This window comes from Pinus tabuliformis, chromosome 5_1 (genome assembly GCF_031772625.1).
Source record: "Pinus tabuliformis cultivar Carrire ecotype Pingquan chromosome 5_1, CPIR1, whole genome shotgun sequence".
Taxonomy (NCBI): domain Eukaryota; kingdom Viridiplantae; phylum Streptophyta; class Pinopsida; order Pinales; family Pinaceae; genus Pinus; species Pinus tabuliformis.
Window position 1 is genome coordinate 838118062 of NC_142305.1, and position 15236 is coordinate 838133297.

A 15236-nucleotide genomic window follows, 5' to 3' on the forward strand; every position below is an offset into this window, starting at 1 on the left:
TATTAATCTTAAGGATAAGTTGTAGGGATATGATAATAGGGATCATGTTGTAATAGAATCTAAACAATATTGTGAAGGACTTGAAATTGAGATCATCTCTTTAAGAGCAGTTCTAGAAAAGTCAAACAAGAAAAAATAAGAGCTACTTCAAGTATTTGAAGAACGAGAAAATGGGTTGAAGAAAGAAATTATCGAGTTAAAAGAGAAATTGGAAGATGGAAGAAAGGTTGAAGAAGGAATGAGGAAATAGTATCAGGTAAAGGAAGAATAATATCGAAGAATGGATATTGACGTAAAAATTCGAAAAGGAAAATTAGAAGAAAAGGATAAATACTTAAGATTTCAAGATAGTACTACAATTTTGGATAACATTGTGAGTAGTCAAAGGTCTCCCACCATTAAATCCGATCTTGTTTTTCATGAAACTGTAAAAGGATAATCTAGTTCACATGCTTGTATAAGTATCTTGAAGGATAATAATATGAAATATGAAATTCCTATCAAAGAGATAAGAAGCCAACCAGATCAACATCCAAGGAATATGAATTTTCAAAAGAAATCATTTGCTCCCAATAATATAAACTTTAATCGATTTTCTCCTCTTATCAATAATGTTGAATGTTGTATATGTCATAATTATGGACATGTTGCAGCCAATTACAGAAGTAGATTGTTTCAATCTCAAGCAGATAGTCACTTTAGAGAAACATCATCAAATCGCAAGTACTTAGGTTTCTTTAAGGGATATTGTTTTTCTTGCAACATGTTTGGTCAAAAAGCTATTGATTGCAATAGAAGGAATATGAAACAAAAATATTATGATTCCTCTGCTCCCTTGTTTGGTCATATAAGATGTTATGTTTGTAACAAATTTGGGCATGTAGAAAAAGAATGCAGGAACAAATAAATGGATCGCCACAGACAACATGACAAACAATCAAATAAGAATATTGATGTCAAAATATCTCAGAAAGATGGATACACCAACATTTCCCATTATAAGTAGAAAGAATAAGAGCATATAAGGTGTGGTCTTGCCCTTTGTTTGTTTGAAGATGAAGATGAATGGTACATAGACAATGGATTCTCTCATCACATGACAGGAGATAAGAACAAGTTTGAGTCTCTCAGGAATTGCAAAGATGGTAAGGTTATAATTGGAAATAATGCACCAACAAAATTTTTGGGAAAAGGTAGAGCCAAAACTAATAAGTATAGAAGAGCAACTAATACTTTATTAGTTAAAGGGCTAAAACATAATATTCTAAGTGTAGGTCAAATGGTGAATAAAGGAAATGCAATTGTGTTTACTTTAACCAAATGCAAGGTTATATATGAAGAAACTGGAAAGGTCATAGCAAGAGGATACAAAATACATACAAATTATATGTGTTTAAAAAAATGAATTCTCGCATAAATGAGGAGGATAGTTCCTCTTCTTCAGACTCAGAGTAAAAGAAGATGGTCTCTACTGCAGTACATTATTCTTAAAAGAATACTTCTCACAGTGACTACAGAAGTGATGTGAGGTACATGGCCTCATGAAGAGCAGGTGATGATTTTCAGGTCCTCAGGATCAGTGATGTATGATCTCAGGGGGAGCCATGCATATGCATATCTTGATGATCATTCCCATGTTGTTTTTGACATTCATGTTGCTTATATTACTAATAGTGCATTTGATGTAGTAACAATGAACATGAACATACAATACAGGCTCAGGGGAAGTTGTGGTTATGAAAATTTAACATTTTACTTTCTGTACGTGGATCTTATGAAGGACATATATATATATATATATATATATATATATATATATATATATATATAGATATATATATGCATGTATATATATGTGTGTGTGTGTGTGAATTTTGATCTAGACAATCATGTATGTTTCTTTGAGATGAAGAAATAATGGGATAGACTCAGGGAGAGTTTTTGATATGCTTCAGACAATTATTATTTGGCTTTCTTGTTCTAAAATTGATTGGTTATAGTTTATTGATAATACTCAAATGATTACTTAGAAATGATGATGCTTCATGATTTGTTGCAATGTGTGATTTTTTCTTGATGAATTTTTTGATGGATGAGTTGGATGTAATTAGACTTGATAGTAAATAGTTGGAACAAGCTCAAGGGGAGCATTTGCTATGCTTCTGTTGTAGTGGCTGCAACACCCTCCAAAATTTCGGCCTGCATCCAAATTTCAGAGCCTTCCTTATTTTTTCTCCCTTGATGGTCACAAACACTCAGGCTCATCCCATGAGCTCTTGTTGAGTTTTCACACTCTCTTCACTTGATCGATCACCGATCATCTTTTGGCATGTTTATCGCTATGTCATGCTTGCAACTTTGTTCTTGCATTTTGAAGGTTTGTCTTTGTGGGTATCAGTTGTTTTTTCTCTGTCGACATCAGTCACACTCACACACTAAGTTATAAACACTGCCACACAAGTGTCTTCACGGTCGTTCGAAGACATATTTCAATTGTTGCACTTGTCACTCTCAACCTTCGAGTCAGTCTCACTGAGCACATGTTGTCTTGTTGGTTTGAGGCGTCTTGTCGTTGAGTCGTTCTAAGTGTGTGATCACATTGTCGTGTTTGCACGAGTACACTTGTTTTCACTCTTAGTCAATTTTCCTAAAAATATGTCGATTGGAAAACCCTTCATCAACCAGACCTAATCTTAGTGACCTTGCACTACTGCCCAGAGCTTGAGGTTGTCCTTCGAGCAACCTGCTCTACGCAATTCTCGAAATGAGCCAGTTGACTGACTCCTAGAACTATGTAGAAGTTGTCCCAGAAGCCGATCCACTTTGCACTTCCTGCAAGGCCTCCCATCAAGCCTCCCGATGGTCAACTAAAGACAGAACTTGAGCTGTGACCCTAGGCTATACTAAGCTTCAAAATCGCATAGATATTTATTGTCCTAGCCTTCCTTCCTGCTCTGCAACTAGCCCAGGAATTGCGCAGAGCTGCCTTGCCCTGCCAACCTTTCTTCCCCGCTCTGCAACCAACTCAAGAATTGCCTAGAGTTGTCCTATCCTTCCCTTCCATCCCACTCTACAACCAAATCAGAAACTATGTAGAATTGCCCAGGCCTGAACTGTCTCTCACAATTGTGCAGTTTTTACCAACATCTCCTGCAGCCCGACCTTGTGCTCCTCTGGAAAATTTTGCGGATTTTTTTGCTAGTGCTTCATGTTGTCCGCATTGGCTTCACCAGAGAAATTGCGTAGATCCAAGTTGGATGACTTTCCCAGTGCTCCCTTGGAAAATTGCGCAGATTGGCCCAACAACTCCCTGACACCTTGCTTGGCATTCCTCCCAGAAACTGCATAATTCTTCCTATGAGCTAGGATTTTCCTGCAGCTATCACTTTTGTCTCAGATTGCAAAAATCTTTCTCCCAGTGACATTTGCGCATTTTTTCCCGACTGTGCTCTGGAGTCTCACATCTCAGTCTGTATTGTGCTCCCATAGCCTTAGTGCCTTGTCCCTCTCCTGGTCACCTGCACTGAAATGAAAGACAATGCATCATGACAGACTAGGAGATTTTTGGATCTGATGTTGTCTCGTCATCAGTGATTGCAGGAACAAGTACATCGATGAAACATGGCGTGACGGTGAACAAGATGGAGAAGAGATGCATGTTAGAAGACTTGCTCACGATCGAACGAACACATAAAGCACATCGAGCAAGCGAGCAAAAGGCACACATTCACATGCACCATCAAGCAAATACCAAGACCATCGAAGACCCCGCACACTTTTCCATGCAAAGGTGAAGACATGTTATACTGAGAGCATATCATCATTCATCAACACAACAACTCGACATGGACACCATAATCAACCAGTACATGTCAGCAGTGTCATGTCGAGTTGTGTCATTAGTTGTCTCGGCCACATCACTCCTATGGGACATACTTGTTGTAATCAATGTAATGTAAATTGGAAGTCCAAGAGACCCACATATGAAATTGAAGAGTCATGTAGAGTAAAAAATTCATAGGAAGTCAAACATTCATAAGGGATGTCGAAGAGTCACAAGGGTCAGTTATACCCCCTTGGCTATATATACCCCCTCATTGTATTAGCAAAGGAATTTTCACCTTGGCTCCTCCCATATAGACTTGAGAGTCTGCAACCTATTCTTTGAGGAGCGAGGAGTGGCTCCAATGTCCCACTACAGGGGCTAGTGATATATGGTGTACATGTGTCTTGGATCTTTTTCTTAATTCAGAAGCCTATCTCAGGCCAACACATTTTCATGCATGTTTTGTATCTATTTGTAAGACTGTTCTTTAAACATTTGTAATGCATGTTTTCTTAACCTGTACTAAGATAGTTGAACTACTTCGTTAGTTTAGTACTCATATTGTTGAAGATGTGTTGTATTGTTATCACTATTGTCCTATTTGTGTGAACTACTCCGCCAGACATTAGACATACCATATTTTTGTATTTCTTGGTGTTAACGACCATCACCCCCGTGTGGACTATTCCATTGGGCGGTGTATGTGTTTTCCCTTGAGCTTTGGTTTTCACGACTACCGCATCCGTTGTGGACTATTGCGCTGGATGCTGGAAAAACCCTTGTTGTTTTTCATGTGTGTTTCTTCCTGGGTTGGGACTATTCCCTCTCATCAAGAGGCTCACTTTACCTCCCCCTTTTTTGACAATAACAGAACCCAGACACAGAGTTACATTACGCACTCACCAGGCACACTCACCTTGATTTCTGAAGTTACAAGCATAACACTCTCATGTGTTGAACAACGAGAGTTAAGGAAAATCTATAAGATAATGCAAACCGGTCCATCGTACTGGATGGGACTCCTACACCAAACGGTGTGAGGTCTAGTTGGAAATTCATACCAGGGAGATCCCCAGAATGTTGGCGGGTCCAGCACCGTCAACATTTCTAGTGCTAGAAGGAGGGCCGCCAGTTGTTTATGGTTGAATATCCTCTCAACCCACATATCTATCATCTGGTCAAGGCAGTAACATGAAATCCCTCTCTCCCATGCACAAATCTAAAGTTGGTTACTCCTCACCTCCGAGACCTGAACAAGAAATCTCATATCATCACCTTCACTCAGTTCGTCCCATCACCCGTTAGTTTTTCAAAGTTGTTGGATTGATCCTGGGAATACACAACATTCCCTCTTCATAGAGGAAGCAAAAGGCTACACCCACAGGAGTGGTAGTCTCGTCTATTGAAGAAGTAATCCTCGCCAATCTTGAAGAGTTGGCTGAAGCTATTGAGCACGAAGCGGAACCTCCTATTTTCTTACAAGGAGAAGAAGTTAACAACACAATCTTGGGCTCAGGTTTCAACGGAGGGGAAGGCAGCAGAGTAGGCGGAGGCGGAGACGAACCAACAGATTCGAAGGTTGAACAGTCCGATTCAGAAGAAGAGGAGGAGTGCGAAGAAGAAGAAGACATGGCTGATCAAAATTTGGAATGGATGATACGGGGACCATTGGCACTCCACGATGCCTTGCAAAATATGCCAAGGCATGCAGAGAAACTGTTAACAAAATATGACCCTGACATAGTAGTCAAGGAGGAAGACCATCTAGACACATTCTACCTACATCCGTAGACACTTGAGGTACGTTACGATGATGTTGCATGTAGACTATTTCCATGTACCTTGAATGGCAGAGTAGTTTTATGGTACCACAACCTTCCTGTCAACTCCATTCAGAACTAGGGGATGTTCAAAAGAATTTTCCTTGAAAAATTTGTTGATGACAAAACCCCCGCCATGTTGTTGAAAGAGTTGGGTAGTCTTAAGATGGAGCCAAAAGAGAAAGTGAAAGGATTCAACCAAAGGTTTAACCATATCTTGAAAAAGTTTACTGTAGACACTAAACCTCATGTCTTCACCATAGTCGACTACTACACATCTGCACAGCCAACCAACATTGCGCAGTTTGTCAAGCGAGCTGCGAAACTAATGCTATCAGAAAATTACCAAGAAGCAATTGATGTGGAGAAGGCCCTACACATGATTGGACTCATTATAGATGATGAATCAACGAAGGACTCCAAACATGCAGGAAAGAGGTCCCAAGCTGTTGTGAGTAAGGTTAAGGAAAAAGAAATAAGTGAAATTGAGACCCTTACTTGTCTCCTTAAGTTATTGACAACTGAACTAGAAGAACCCAAGCAATGAACAAATGACACAACAGTGAGCAACAGACCTTCCCTTTTTGCGCACAAAAAGAACGTGACATTAGGTAGCAACAATAGTCACCATACTAAATCTGCGCATAGTTCAAATGTTGTGTTCCAAACGGAACTTCTTGGTAAGGATAACTTCTGTGATTTCCACCAAGCGCGATACTCAGAGAATACCTGTACAGATTGGAACTGAGTTGTGGGATCTGTGGTTTCTAAAATGAACGATCATCTTAATGCTAGTGAGCAGGTTCAGCCAGAAGATGAAGATGATGAAGAGGATGTTGCATCTGATGAAGCTCCAAGTTCTAGGCACATGGTTAACATGTATTAGTGTCTAAATGTTGCCTAGAAGAAAATAACCATCGAGAAGGAGGCCCCAAAATAGAACGATTGATACAACTTAAGAAGTCAAGGGGCTCCTACTGTGATTGACGTACCGAAAGAGAAATTCAAGCAACTGTTCATAAAAGTTGAACCATCGGTACCCTCAACACAGAAAACACAAAACAAGTCCAGGAAGACAGCTCCAACAAAAGATACGTCCATGAGTAGCTCACTTCAGAACACTCCATCGGACAATACAAACACAAATCTTCCCCCGAAAATCTCGGTGAGTCTTCCCACTTTGGACTATAAAATTGTTGAAGACATGAAGAATACCCATGCGAACATCTCTCTGTACAAACTCACCAAACTCACGGGTCAGCGAGATATTTTATTGTGCGCAATGGGGCAAACCTCCACAGATAATGCTATCTCTTCTAGCAAGGGATCAAGTAAGTCTCCCGGATCACTCACATCTGTACTCAACGTGCTTCGCAGAGAAGAAGCAAACTCGCTCTGCCCACCATTTTGTTATCTTTTGAAATTTTCAACTTCAATGTCCATAACTGTTTGTTTGACTCTGGCGCATCAATTAATGTCATTCCCACTCTCCATTTCTAAAAATATCAATGCGTAATGGAGTAGTATAGATGCGTAGATCATCCAACTTGATCAAACATGTGTACCAGCCATTATTGAACTCTGGGATGTGATCATATGGTTATCGTCCAACGGACGAGTTCACCAATGCATCAACATTGTGATAGTGGACATCCCAAAAGCATATGGCTTACTGCTAAAGTGAGACTGGTCCAGCAAGTTGAAACGATATTTTGCTGCAGATTGGTCACACTTATGGCTTCTGTATCAGGGCAGAAGCAACTAGATTCGAGTGTTGTTTGAGAGGTATATAAAGCACAATGTTACCCCCTTCGACGATCAGAATGAACTGTTGGATTTCACAAAACTTTTGTTCAACAATTTATTTCTAGAAATGCAACTAGGGTTTTATCTCGCACAGCCGAGCCCCACCCCACCAGATACACAGTTGGGTCTCCTTCCTTGCCCAACTAGTGAAAATGAAACCTATACAATAATTTGTAACAATAGTAGCAGTAATGTTAACAATACTAGCATGGCAAGTGGTCCTTATACAGATGACTTGTGGACCTTGTATTTTGATGGATCAAAAACATAGTATGCCTCTAGAGTCGGGCATGTTTTGATTGACCCAAGGAAAAGAAAGCATTTAGTCTCAGACCGATTGAAGTTTGAGTGCACAAACAACACTGCTGAATATGAAGCACTTGTCTTGGGTTTGCACAAAGCCCTCAACCTCAATGTCACTATGCTTAAAGTGGTAGGTGATTCAAAGATCTTGGTATGGCAGGTACGTAACACCATACACTGTGTCTCACCTCGTCTTAAAGGTTACTAGCAAGAGGTATGACGGATTGTTTCTAATTTTTAAGATTTTAATATCATATATGTACCAAGAATGCGTAAAGCAATTGCTAGGATGACACTGCTTAGGGATAGATTTACTTTTGAGATTTTTCATAAGCCATCTATCCCAGAAAACATAACTAATTTGTGTGTTTTTGATGATGATGAACATATACTACACTTTATGGCCAATGCTGATGTTTTTCAAGATGCAGCCATAGATGAAGACATGCATGAGCAGTCTCTGCAAGACACACTTGATGACAACAAAGGAAACCCCATCCCCAAGGGTGTGGTTTCACTTGAGAAACTCTATGACTTGCAGAACTCCTTCAAAGGGCCCAGGAACACCAAAACCCACAGTTCCACACTGATGCACAAACAGATCAACTTGGGAACAGAAAGAGATCTGAAATTTGTAAATCTCGGTACATGTTGCACACTAAAGGAGTGACAAGCCTTTGTTCGCATGTTCAGACAGTATTGGGATGTATTCACGTGGAAATACAATGATTTGAAAACATATAACACGCGAATAATCCAACACGTCATTCCAATAAAAGAAGGGGTCAATCCATTTTAGCATAAACTCAGAAAAGTCCATCTGTCACTTGAACCCCTCATATAGCAAGAATTGACTAAGTTATTAGATGCTCGGATCATAGACAAGGTTCTTCATTATACGTGGGTTTCGAATTTAGTTCCTATAAGGAAGTAGTCCGGGGAGATCTGCCTGTGCATAGATTTATGAAATCTTAACAGGTCCTCAGACAAAGACAACTACCCTGTGCCATCTATGGATCACATCTTGCAGAAAGTATCTGGAGCTGAAATGTTCTCTCTCCTTGATGGATTTTCTAGATATAACCAGGTTCTGGTAGCAGAACCTCATGGCCTTAAAACTAACTTTCGTACCAAGTGGGGTATATTTGCTTATAGAAGAATGCCATTTGGGCTCGTGAACGTAGGCACAACCTTTCAGTGTGCTACAGACATTGCCTTCCTTGGGCTCATCAGATAGAGAGTGGTGATCTACCTTGACGACGTGACAGTCTTTTCATGAAAGCGGTTAGACCACCTGTGTCATCTCAAGAAGATTTTTGAGCGGTGTCAAAAGTACGAGATATCCTTGAATCCCAAGAAGAGCGTATTTGCAGTGTCTGAGGGCAACCTCCTTGGTCATATAATCACCAAAAGTGGGATCAAGGTTGATCCAGACCGAGTTCGGACTATCACGCTGATTCCTTACCTAGTCAATAAGAAAGCTACGTAATGCTTCTTGGGAAAGATAAACTTCCTCTAGAAATTCATCTCAGATTATGCACTTATTGTCAAACCTTTCCAAGATATGATCAGGAAAGATGCAGTATATAGCTGGGGAAAGAAGGAAAAGGATGTGTTTTCCTGTATCAAGCAAGCAATAACATATGCACTTTCCTGTATAGCCTATATTTTAGAAAAAAAAATTTGTTGTAAACATTCGCTTTCGATAATTCACTCGTTGCAGTTCTCACATAGAAGGATGAGCTAAACAACGAATGTCCCATATCCTTCATGAGCGTGAGCATGCAGGGACCCAGGCTAAACTATCCAGCCATAGATAAACAAGCATATCCTGTATACAAGGCGGTGAAACATTTCAAACCCTACCTGCTGAAAAATAATTGCATAGTCTTTGTGCCACACCCAACAGTCAGAGCGTTGCTTGTTCAACAAGAGCTGGGTGAAAGACGTGCGAACTAGATGACAAGACTTCAAGAGTATGATCTTGATATCAAGCCAATTCATACTGTCAAGGGTCATGGTCTCTATAGACTTGCAGTAGAAGAAGTACATGCCCAAGAGGAAGAAGAAGAGCTCATCGGTTGGGAGCAAGAAATCGACATGTATAATATAGAGTGAGCACCACCCACTTCGCATGACAACTCTTGGTACAAAGAAGTGCACCAGTACCTTGAGCACGACACCATGCCCTCTCACTTTTCCATGCGACAGAAGAGGGCACTTCGCCTCAAAGCCTTATCTTACTAGTTGGTGCATGGAGTGCTTTACAGAAAGCACAACAACAGAATTTTGCTTAGGTGCCTGGAGGCACAAGATTCAGAGAGAGTGTTACATGACATGCATGACAGACCAGCTAGAGGTCACTTCGCGGGTAACACAACTATGCATAAAATCATGAGAGTTGGTTTCTACTGGCCCACATTGTTTAAGGATGCACATGCTTATGCCCAGTCTATCAACGATGTGCTGACAAAACTTGAAGATCAGTAGCCCCGCTGCACCCTCTTGCAATGGACAAACCATTCCAACAATGGGGTTTGGACATCATTGGGGAAATTTTCCAGCATTCATTAAGGCAACACCACTACATTCTGGCTGCTATATATTACTTCACGTGGTGGACAAAAGTAGTTCTGCTCAAACAAGTGAACGGCCAGGAAGTCATTAGCTTCCTTTAGTGGAACATCATCTCGAGGTTTGGTGTTCCTCTATCACTTGTCTTTGAAAATGAAACTTACTTCTCTTCATTGAAACTGTATGATTTTGCATTGTGATATGGTATTGTGCTTAAACATTCATCTAACTACTACCTGCAGGGAAATTGTCTTGTTGAATCAACAAACAAGAATCTTATCTTTGGAGTAGCATGATCCGGATTATCCACAGTATTGTGTTTATTCTGTCGACGTTTCAAACCCCAAAGAGGGTCCATCATCAGGACTAAGATAGAATATGAATGATAGTTCCTTGAGAGAAGAATCTTTGACCATAGTATGCAGGTCGGCAGTTCTCCTCTCAATTTTAATCCTTAAGATTTCGAGAAAACATATCTCTTTCCATGTATCCCCTCCGTACAGGGAAGTTATGTTAGATTTCAAGCTGTTGTGGTAGTTCATTTTTGGAGTAGCATGATCCGGATTATCCACAGTATTGTGTTTATTCTGTCGACGTTTCAAACCCCAAAGAGGGTCCATCATCAGGACTAGGATAGAATATGAATGATAGTTCCTTGAGAGAAGAATCTTTGACCATAGTATGTAGGTCGGCAGTTCTCCTCTCAATTTTAATCCTTAAGATTTCGAGAAAACAGATCTCTTTCCTTGTATCCCCTCCGTACAGGGAAGTTATGTTAGATTTCAAGCTGCTGTGGTAGTTCATTTTTGGAGTAGCATGATCTGGATTATCCACAGTATTGTGTTTATTCTGTCGACGTTTCAAACCCCAAAGAGGGTCCATCATCAGGACTAAGATAGAATATGAATGATAGTTCCTTGAGTGAAGAATCTTTGACCATGGTATGCAGGTCGACAGTTCTCCTCTCAATTTTAATCCTTAAGATTTCGAGAAAACAGATCTCTTTCCATGTATCCCCTCTGTATAGGGAAGTTATGTTAGATTTACTCTTATCCACATCAACAAAAAGACCATTTACTCTGAGCAACGAAATTGACATTCCGCCCTGGTGAATGCACTTTGGTTTGACCGAGTTACACCCAAGCCCTCTCTGAACACATCTTCATACTTCCTTGTATACGGTAAAGAAGCCATCCTGCCACCCAATATCTACTTGCCTGCTCTTCAGTTATCCCAAGAATCTTGAAGTAAGCCATGTCTAATTATTCAACGTAGGATGGACGCATTATACAATTTACCAGAAGAACAGATGAAATCAAAAGAAAAATTTACACTCCACTAGAACTGTATCAAGAGATGGTTCAATCATAAGTCTATAGGGAACGCTAGCTTAGCTATGGGTGACTTAGCCTTGAAATGGGATAAACCCCATGAAGGCAAAGGAAAACACACGAAGTTCTAGTCTCCGTGGATTGGTCTATACACAGTTCACAAAAAACTTGGCCAACACACGTATCGCTTGCAATCACTTGATAAGAGGATTGACAACCTTCCTGTCAATGGCCAAGATTTAGAATGTTATTTTCAATGATCTGGGGCCACACCCCACCCATGTACATAACATGCTTATTGTTGCTCTGTTACTTTGTTGTTTTTGTTTTGCTACTTTACTTTCCTATTTTTGCTTTGTTTTCTTTTGCCTTGTTTTGGTTGTCTTGTCATTTTGTTTTGTAAATAAGTGTTGTCCTATACTGTTCTGGATTTTGAATAAGTATGTGGTTGAGTTTAAAGAGCCTTGTGAAACTGCAACACTTGGCCAGTTCTGTGTCTGTCTTCTCTATGTTTGGTTGTAACTTTTGATCGATGAAGCCTGAACGGAAAATATGAACTGTCTGTAAGGGAAGCTCTAGTCAAACCATGAACCTGTGTCCAAATTGGGAAACCCCATGCCTATACCCAGTCTTTTACTCTGTGTGCTCAAGTTTAATCCAACTAGTAGAAATGAGAAGGGTAAAGATCTAAATGAGCAAACCTAAATCAAAGGTCCTATATCCTTCTCTGAAGGAACAACCTCCTTTTCTCCCAATAAGTCGGGATCCCTCTTTCACCCCAAAAAATAAGTAAGTATCTATGCACAATCGTCTCTAAAAATACAAAGGTGAAAGAAGAGAAAGGATTCCTGCACAGAGAGGTGAAGCAAACAACTCCACTGAGGGATTGACTAGGCTCGTTGGTAGTGGAGAAATGCTTGTGTTCCTGTGTGACTCTGCTGGGGTACTGTCTAGGCCTGATGGCATCAGAGCAACACCAGAGATGAAAACTTATACTCTACAAATCTTAAGCTTGTGAACCAAACTACCCTTCCTGATTTTGAAACACTGTGATCTAGCTGAAAATTTTGTTGTGTTTGACTGAGTTGGTACAAGGTGAACCATGTTTTTCCATGGGATAAGTGGGGAAGCCAAATTAACATGCACAATGAATCAATACTTCCTAAAAGTCCAAGGCCCTGTGCTGCAAATGAACTGAAACAAAGAAGTTGGTATTCAACCAGTGTGTCACCAAGTGTTGTAGCGACTGCAACACCCTCCAAAATTTTGGCCTGCATCCAAATTTCAGAGCCTTCCTTGGTTTTTCTCCCTTGATGGTTGCAAACACTTGGCTCATCCCATGAGCTCTTGTTGAGTTTTCACACTCCCTTCACTTGATTGACCACTGGTCATCTTTTGGCATGTTGATCGCTATGTCATGCTTGCGGCTTTGTTCTAGAATTTTGAAGGTTTGTATTTGTGTGTATAAGTTGTTTTCGCTCTGTTGACATCAATTGCACTCACACACTAAGTTGTAAACACTATTGCATAAATGTCATCATGGTAGTTCAAAGACATATTTCAACTATTGCACTTGTCGCTCTCAACCTTTGAGTCAATCTCACTAAGCACATGTTGTATTGTTGGTATGAGGTGTCTTGTCGTCGAGTCGTGCTAAGTGTGTGATCACATTATCATGTTTGCACAAGTACACTTGCTTTCACACTTAGTCAATTTTCCTGAAAATCTGTCGACTAGACAACTATTGGGATAGGGTCCCTAGGGTCAATTTTGGGATAGTTTAACCAATTTTTGAGAAGAATTCTGTAAAGAATATAAAGTCTCCACAAAATGTAGAAGTGGAGCGCACAACTAAGTAGGAGTCAAAGGGGCTTTAGCCCCTTGTATGGGTAGGTGATAGGATGGTTTTGAGACTCACCCATGGTCCACAAACCATGGTATTCTATTGAAAAATCTATATATAGTTGATTCATAGCAAGTTTAAGTATCAATCAAAGATAGAATATTATTGTTTTGGGAAAGTCCTAAGGTAGGAAAGTTCTATTTCCTATACTTAGGCAAAAGGGAAAGGCTCCTGCATCTAAGTGTGCGGAGACCTTGGCAAGTTCGTAGCTGAGTGCACGGGCCCCTGCAGTTGGGTGCGCAGGGTAGAAGTGTCTGTAAAGTTGAACGCTGAATCTAATAAAGACTGATTTTGGAACAAATATCTTGCCTTTGTGTATTATTCTCATTTCTGTTCAAGTTATGCATCATGGTTTATAATCTGTTTTCTATGGAATGAAGTGTAATTGCTGCACGAACCCATTGAATCTTTAATATCTATGCATGAACTAAGTAATTATCTATTTTCACAAAGATAAAGGATATATCTGTTATGATTTCTGTTAAATTGGGTAGATCTACATGAAGGCAAATCTAGGGTTACTATTTAGTGCGCGAAAGTGAACAATATGCTTCTTTTAGGTCTATAAAGTCTGATCACCTACCTATGCGAGGGTCTAGAATTCGTTTTCTTAGAGTTGCAATAGTGGACCATAGAAAGATACAGGTCTTCGCGAAGGTAGATCTGAGCTACAAGGGCTCACGATCACTTATCACATAGTCTCTGGATGCAGAAGCATGTTCTAGCATACCCCAATACTGCTTTGGGTGAGACTGTAGCCTGTGCTATGCAGGTTGTTCTCTAAAGGGCCAGCGGTTAGGGTTTTGTTGGTTGGTGCGAACAAATTGGACTTGGGTCAAGCCCCCTTAAGCCAACAAATGGTTCTATTGCCAGGACCGGGATCTATCTAAGAGATGTGTGATAAATGGTCTCCTACAAAGAAAGAGATTGAAAAGTGGATTGACCGAAACATGCACGTGTTCGTGGCTCAAGAGAAAAGGAGCCTAAATATCCAAGGAACAATGGTTGCAGAGATATTTATACACAGGCGAAACCGACCCATTCTTCTATTTATTCCCTTACGAACTTCGCAATTGGTTGTCTAAATTGGCTGATAGTCAAGGGACGTGGAGGCTTGATGGCCCTATAGTGTGGACTCCTGAACTACTGCGATGTTTGGAGGCATCAGGAAGTAATATCACGCGGGCTGTGGATCATTAGATTGATCGAACATTGGGAAGTTTTGTGACTTATTTTGTGATTGATAGAAATATCAGCTATAGCCAAGCTGAACGAAGACTCTTTAAGGGATTCCAGATAAGTACTTGAAATCATTAAAGACTTGGATTAAAATGTTGTTATGTGAAAAGAGGATTATGCAGCTAACTTGATGTTTGGGGCTACACAAAGTGGGAGATTCTTTATAATAAATGAAGGATCAAGCTCAGAATATAGTCCGCTCATGGAACCCCCTTCAAGTGACGATGAAGGGACGGTGATGACTACGCTGCAAAGTGCAGTTCAATTAATTACACAGGGTATCCCAAGGATACCTCATCCATCCACTCCACCTCCACCTCATACACCTACACCTTCACCCCCTCCACCTCCACTTCCACCATTCAACATGGCGAATGTGATGAAGATGTTGATTTTTAGAGGAGTAGGGAGCGAAGATCCCGAACAGTTTTGGT